Below are 8,099 nucleotides of genomic sequence, written 5' to 3'. Positions count from 1 at the left end.
AATAAAGGGGAAGAAAAGAGGAAGGTAAAGAGATGAGAAAAGGGGATTGTACGATATTTAAGGATAGTAAAGAAACGGGAAAGGGAATTAACCGGAACGGGAACTACAGTAAAATAAAAATAGGGGGAAAATAAAGGAAAGATAGGTCGTTAGAGGAATAAATGGAAGCAAAGGAGAAAGTTAGAGAGAAAAGAAGAAGTCAGCGTGACATTCGTGGACAGGATAACAAGAGAAAAGGGAAATAACTGGAGAGATATAAAAAAAAAAGAGATTGTAAAAAAGGAAGGATGGTTTGCAGGAGAGGAAAAACAATGAAGGTGAAAGAAGGAAAGTAAACATAGTGAATAACAAGGAAAGAGGAAAGAGGAAAGAGAACACAAAAGAGAGGTAGAACATGGAACGAGGAAAAATAGAGGAAAGCGATGGAGCAGAAATCGAAGAGGAAAAGAAAAACGGAGGAAAGTTAAAGAAAAGAAAAACTGAACGGGGGAGAAACAGGACGGGGAGGAAAAAAAATAAAACGAAGACAAAGGAAAGTTCGGGGCAGAAAAATACAGGAAAAAAACTGGATTGGTAAAACTGGACAAGGTGGAAAAAATAAGAGACAAAATGAGGGAGAATACAAAAGAAAAAGGAGAGGAGGAAAAAAAGGAAAATGATAGAACTGAAAAGGAAATTAACGAAAGAGAAAAATAGAACATAAATATTTAAGCATAAAAGAAAAAAACGGATGAAAAAAGAAAATAAGAGGACAAAAAATAAAAGGGAAAAAGATGAAACTGAAAGAGGGAGGAGGAAAAAAATAAGATAGAGAAATATTAGCGAATACGAAAATATGCAGAAAAAAAAGAAAATTCACACGAGAAAAAGAGCAAAGGAGGAAGGACATACGGGAAAAGCAAGGTGATAAAAGAGAGAAAAAAAAGAACATGATACTGAACGGAGGAAAAAATGTAAAAAAAAAGAAAAAGTGTAAAAAATTAAGGAGAGGAAAACTTTAATTGAAGGAAAAAGGAAAACGCTAGCAGGAATGGAGGAGGGAAAAGATAAAAAAAAATCAGGGGAAGAAGAAGAGGGGATGAAAAATGACGAAGATAAAGAAGGGAAGAAGATGGGGCAAAGAAGGCGAAAGGCGACAAGAAGTGGTGGTGGCGAATAAGAAGAGGGAAAGAGGATACGTAAAAAAAAAAGATGAAAAGAGTAGGAAAAGAGGAGTGAAAAAGAAGAGGGCGAAAAATAGAAAAAAGAAAAGATTATAAATGAAAACTAAAGGAATGGAAAACAGAAGAAGGAAACAATGAAATAAAGGAAGAAAAAATGAGCTTAGAAGAGAATAAAAAGACGGGAAACAAAATAAAGAGTATAAGAAGAAGGGAAGCAATAGATAAGAAAGGAAGACGAGGGAAAGAGGTAAGCGATGGAGAGAAGTAAAAAGGAAGGATGAAAGGAAGGAAGGAAGGGAGGAAAGAGTACAGGGAGGAAGGGATGAATGATATGAAGGAAGAAAGGAGAGAAAATAAAGGGAATTGCAGAACACGTGAAGTAGATAGGAAAGAGTTGGTGGAGGAAAGTGTGGAGAAAATGGAGATGAAGAGGACACGTAAACTTAAAGGAAAATTTGTAAGACAGCGAATCAAACGTTTTAACATCAGTCCTCTTCCTCCTCCTCTTCCTCCTCCGCCTCCTCCTCCTCCTTCTCCTCCGTGTTCTTTTTATGGCCGTTTTTCCTACCCTTCCTCTTCATGCCTCCTCCTCCTCCTCCCCCTCCTCCTCCTCCTCCTCTTCCTCCTCCTCCTCCTTCTCCCCCTCCTCATTTCTGACCCACTTCGTACTCCTCCTCCTCCTCCTCCTCAACTTTCTTTCACCAATTGCTTTTATTTCCTCCTCCTTGTTTTCCTCCTTTCTCATTCCTTTCCCTGGTCAAAGAAGAGTTCCGTTTTTTCTTTCTCCTCCTCTTCTTCTCCGCCTCCTCCTCCTCCTCCCTCTTTCCTCCTCCCCTCCCCTCCCCTCCCCTTCTCTCCCCCTCCTCCGCCTCCTGTCTAACAATAGATTCTGATTGGCTTTGAAACGATTTTCTTTTTTTTTCCTTGTCAAATATTTGCGTCACAACGAATAATAGAATAAATGGACTCTCTCTCTCTCTCTCTCTCTCTCTCTCTCTCTCTCTCTCTCTCTCTCTCTCTCTCTCTCTCTCTCTCTCTCTCTCTCCCCCGTTCCTGTAGTTTCGTAGTTAACACACACAACAATAATCAAAGAAAAATATTAATGAAACACGGGAATGAAAAACAATAAAAGAAAATAGGAAACGAAAATGCGGTGAATTATTAATATTTTTTCAGTGAATTTGGTGACCCACGTTGATTTCTTTTCTTTTTTACAATTTTTTTTCGTTTTTTTTCTCAATAATCTCTCCGTTTTCCAATTTCTCGATTCTTACACATTTTTTTCTTCACTTTGCTTGATTACAAAACGGACCCTCTCATTTTTTTATTCTCTTCTTTTCCTTTTCCCTTTTCTCCTCCCTCTGTTAGTCTTTCTCTTTCTCCTCGTTCTCTTCTTTTTTCTTATTTACTTTTTCATTTTTATATCATTTCTCTTTTTATCTTTTTCTCCTCTCCATCCTCTTTTTCATAACCATTTTCCTCAATTTCCTGTTTTATTTCCTCTTCATCTTTCTCTTCCTTTTCTTCCTTTTCCTTTTCATTTTGTTATTTTACTTTTTTTTATTTCCTCTTCGTATTTCTCCTCCTCGTCCTCATCCTCCTTTTCATTTTCCTATATTTATTTCCTTTTTTTATCTTCAGCTCTTAATCTTTATCGTCCTCTGCCTCCTCCTTTTCCTTATCATTTTCTTATCTTTCATTTTTTATCTTTTCCTCTTAATATTTCTCTTCTGCCTTCTCTTTCTCTTTTCCTTTTCTACTTTTTGTTTTGTTTTTCGTTATTGTTACCGTTCTCTTTTCGTGATCTTTTTCTTCTTTTTCCTCTTCTTCTTCTTTTTCTTCTTGTTTTTCTTCTTTTTCTTCTTCTTCTTTTTTCTTCTTCTTCTTTTTCTTCTTCATCTTATTTTACAAAGCATATATTTTCTGTCTTTCCACGTTCCCCTGTTAGAATTCCCTCTCGTTTTCCTCTTTTTTTCATCTTTCCTCTTCAAATTCTCCCCCTGTTTTCATTTCATTTACTCACTTCATACACACTCTCTCTCTCTCTCTCTCTCTCTCTCTCTCTCTCTCTCTCTCTCTCTCTCTCTCTCTCTCTCTCTCTCTCTCTCTCTCTCTCTCTCTCTCTCTCTCTCTCTCTCTCTCTCTCTCTCTCTCTCTCTCTCTCTCCTTTGCTTTCAGAACTCTTTCATCTCTTATTTACAAAACTCGATAAAAGAACAAGTGAATTTTTATTTTATTTTCTTTTTCTTTTTATGATTTTTCAGAACATTAACTGGAAAGGCTCAAAACATAGAGAATTTCAAGGAATATATGATCTCTCTCTCTCTCTCTCTCTCTCTCTCTCTCTCTCTCTCTCTCTCTCTCTCTCTCTCTCTCTCTCTCTCTCTCTCTCTCTCTCTCTCTCTCTCTCTCTCTCTCTCTCTCTCTCTCTCTCTCTCTCTCTCTCTCTACACCTGTTGAACCTGAGTTACGAGAGAGAGAGAAAACTCTTCAGGTGACTCGGAGATAAGAGACAAGAGGGAGGGGGGAGGAGAGGGAGAGGGGAGAGGGAGGAAAAAGATAAAGAAGGAGAAAGAAGAAAAGAAGAAAAGAAGAATGGAGATACTCGTAATTTCATAAAAGATCCTTGTTATTTTCCTTCTTTTTCACTTTTCTTCCTTTCCTTTCCTTTCCTTTCCCTTTTTCTTCCTTCCTTCCTTCCTTTCCTCCTCCTTTTCTTCATTCCATCCTTCCTTATTAATCTTTTTCTTCCTTTTTTCTCGTTTTTCCTTCATTTCTTCCTTTTCTCTCTCATTTCCTTTCTTCCTTTTCTAACATTTTCCTCCCTCGATCTCTTCCTTCTTTCCTTTCTTCTTATTTCTTTCTTTCCTTCTTTCCATCCTTTTCTAACCCTTTTCTCCCCTCCTTCCTTCCTTTCTTCCTTCCTTTCTTCTTCCTCCTTTCCTTACCCCAATTACGTACATCATATTTGCCTCACCATCATTATCTTCCCCTCTTCTTTTCCCTCCATCCTCCCCCCCCTCCTCCTCCTCCTCCTATTCTTCCCATGTATATAATCTTCTCTCTCTCTCTCGCTTCCTCTCCTTCCTCCACCACAATCTCCTCTTTCTTCCCTCTTTTTTTAAATATCTTATTACAGTTTCGTATAAGCTTCCTTTTTCCTCATCTCTATTGTTTTCCCCTTCCTTCATTCTTTATTCCTTCCTACCTCTCTTTCTCTTCCTTCCCTTGAGCCCTCCTTCTTTCCTTCCTTCGTCTGTTTGATGTGGGATAGAGACAGGGGAAAGGATGGAGAAAGTGGAGCGTCTCTCTCTCTCTCTCTCTCTCTCTCTCTCTCTCTCTCTCTCTCTCTCTCTCTCTCTCTCGCTCGCTCGCAAGCTCTTTCTCAATACGCACGTGGCCCCCTAATTACCTTATGCAAATTAGTCCCACCTTTCCTAATTACAACCTGTCACCTCAGCGCCGGAACACCTTAATGCCTCCACCTGCTCCTCCACTTCCACCTCCTCCACCTGCACCTGCTTTTCCACCTTTACTTTCACATCATGAACCTTCACCTTCATCTCCACTTCTACCTCTACCCGTACATCCACATTCACCTCCCTCTCTACCTCCTCCTCCACCTTCATCTTCACCTCCACGTAAATTTCCACTTCCACCTTCACTTCCATCATTTACTCCCTCAGCCTTGCCTTGCACCCACTCCTTTCTTGTACCCATTCCTTACCCTTCACTCGTTTGGTACCCTCGCTTTGCACACATATATTTACAGATAATTTCAGTTATACATAGATTTCCTACCTTTTGTTAACCCCTGTACATCTTCTTTTGAGTCCACACCGCCTAATCACCCTTCTATTACAGCTTTTTCTTCTTTTCAGTGTTTTTTTACTTCTTTTATTTTGTCTATTTCTCTTTTGTACGATGCCATTTTTCCTCCAGTAGTTTTTCCTTATTTTCTAGATCTTTTCCTTCACTCTGTTTCCTCTTTTTCTTGGTCTTTTTTCTTACGTTATTTTTTTTCCGTTTCTCCTTTTTGTCGGATCTTTTTTTTCTTGGCTTTTTTTCCTTTCATCATTTTCCTTTTTTTTCCTTGATATTTTCCTCTACGGTAGTCTGTTGCCGTTTCCTCTTTACTCATGTTCTTTTTCCTTTCCTCTTTTCCTTTGATATTTTTCTCTACGCTATTCTATTTTCGTTTCCTTTTATTTTTTTGTCATTTTCTTTCGGTATTTCATTTTCTTTTTCTACTTGATCTCTTCCTTCACGCCGGCCGCTCCCTGAGGCTTGAAATGAGTCATGAGGGGACGGTCAAGACGCCTCGGGATATGAACTTCTTGCTTTTGGGGGAGAAATTTTGCAGATGTTCATTTTTCAAGTTTGTTTTTTGGAAAGTTTCGAGATTTTTGTTTTTGGACGTTTTTTGAGAATTTTTAAGTTTTTTTTTTAGACGTGTGTGGGAGTTTTTTTTATATTTTTTGTTTTGCCGAATATTCGTGTGTGATTTTTTGTTGTTGTTGTTTTTAGAAAGCATTGACATTTTTTTTGTTTTGTTTTTGGAAGTCTGTCTTTTTTTTGTTTTAGTTGTTTTTCTGAAAGGGTTTTGAGGAGTTTTTTTGGGGGGGTCTTTTTTTCTTTTTCTTTTAGTTTTGCTGAATTTTCGTGTTTAGAAAATTTATGTTTCGAGAAAGTTTCAATATTTTTTTGTTTTTATTTTTGGAAAGTCTGTCCTTTGGTTGATTTGGTTCTTCATTTGGGTGTTTCTTAGTTTTTGCAATTCCTTAGTTTATTGTCTCTTAGGAATAATGTTTTTTTCTTCTTTTTTGCCGCTCCTTAGCAACACGTTTTATTTTCTTTTTCCTTTTCTCTGTTTGTCTTGTTTTGGAATGCAAATGAAAATAAACAAACAGAAAAAAGTCCCTCCACATCACCATCATCATCACTTTCACATCAACGATCCCTTTCTTCCTCCCCACCTCTCCCTCACTCCACCATCACCAATACACCAACAAACACTTCCTCCTTCACCACCACTACATCACCACTTTCTCACTCACCACCTTTTACCACCTCTTCCTCCTTCACTACCCCGTCTTCCTTCCTCCTCCATCATCACCACTTCTTCCATCATCACAATTCCACCACCAGCTGTTCCATGTCATCACCACTCCCATTCTCCGTCTCTCCCTTCATCACCACTATTTTTCACCACCCAACACCACACAACACCTCCTGGCAGCTTTATACTCTCTCTCTCTCTCTCTCTCTCTCTCTCTCTCTCTCTCTCTCTCTCTCTCTCTCTCTCTCTCTCTCTCTCTCTCTCTCTCTCTCTCTCTCTCTCTCTCTCTCTCTCTCTCTCTCTCTCTCTCTCTCTCTCTCTCTCTCTCTCTCTCTCTCTCTCTCTCTCTCGTACCTTGACACCCCCAATAACGTAACTGTCACTACAAAGCATCACACACACACACACACACACACACACACACACACACACACACACACACACACTAACACACACATATACATACACACACCTATTAAGTAATTGTACATCACCATTAAGTACTACAATTCACCACCAATCACCACACACAACGCCTAGGGTCATCACACAGTCAAAACCAGTCAGTACCAACAGTCACCACCAATCATATTCACCAACTAACACTACCAGTCGCTCACCACTCAACTTTCATCACCACCCAACCTTCATCACCATTTATCACCACTGAGCTCACCTGCAGACCTGACTCTCCTTCACCTCCCTTGGCAACACCTTCTCTCCTTCCACTTGTTGCCCTCCACCTGTGTCCTTCTTTCCTCCTTCCTCTTTGCTCCACCTCACTTCCTTTTCCTGGTTGTTCCCTTTGATCTGTTCTATGTTATCCTCCTCCTCCTCCTCCTCCTCCTCCTATTTCAGCCCCGTCTCATATCCTCTCTCTCTCTCTCTCTCTCTCTCTCTCTCTCTCTCTCTCTCTCTCTCTCTCTCTCTCTCTCTCTCTCTCTCTCTCTCTCTCTCTCTCTCTCTCTCTCTCTCTCTCTCTCTCTCTCTCTCTCTCTCTCTCTCTCTCTCTCTCTCTCTCTCTCTCTCTCTCTCTCTCTCTCTCTCTCTCTCTCTCTCTCTCTCTCTCTCTCTCTCTCTCTCTCTCTCTCTCTCTCTCTCTCTCTCTCTCTCTCTCTCTCTCTCTCTCTCTCTCTCTCTCTCTCTCTCTCTCTCTCTCTCTCTCTCTCTCTCTCTCTCTCTCTCTCTCTCTCTCTCTCTCTCTCTCTCTCTCTCTCTCTCTCTCTCTCTCTCTCTCTCTCTCTCTCTCTCTCTCTCTCTCTCTCTCTCTCTCTCTCTCTCTCTCTCTCCTCTCTCTCCCCCTTCCTCTTTCCCCTCCTTCCTCATCTCCCAGTCTTTCTTGCATCACTTCATCTCTACATGACGCCCGCCCGCCCACCTTAACCCACCCATTTGCCCTCTTCATCCTTTTATTTCCCCGCCCCTGCTAAGCTTGACGGGGCGGGGCGGGGCGGGGTCATTGGAGTTATCGGGTATATTATTGATTATCATTCTCTCTCTCTCTCTCTCTCTCTCTCTCTCTCTCTCTCTCTCTCTCTCTCTCTCTCTCTCTCTCTCTCTCTCTCTCTCTCTCTCTCTCTCTCTCTCTCTCTCTCTCTCTCTCTCTCTCTCTCTCTCTCTCTCTCTCTCTCTCTCTCTCTCTCTCTCTCTGTTCTTCATTCTTATCCTTTAGTTACTTGTCTTCTCCTTCCTTCTTTCCTCCATTCCTTTCTTCCCTCCTCTTTTCCTCCCCCTCTTTCAGCTCTTCTCTTCCACCTCCTCTTTTTTTCTTTCTTTTTTTATTCGTCACTCCATCCTATAATTATTTCTTTCCTGCCTATAAAATTACTAACCTACCTTCCTTCCCTCCTTCTTTCCCTCCTTCCTCCCGTCATCTC

The sequence above is a fragment of the Eriocheir sinensis genome, chromosome 51, assembly GCF_024679095.1.
Source record: "Eriocheir sinensis breed Jianghai 21 chromosome 51, ASM2467909v1, whole genome shotgun sequence".
Lineage (NCBI taxonomy): Eukaryota > Metazoa > Arthropoda > Malacostraca > Decapoda > Varunidae > Eriocheir > Eriocheir sinensis.
Note: the sequence above shows the minus strand (reverse complement) of the source record.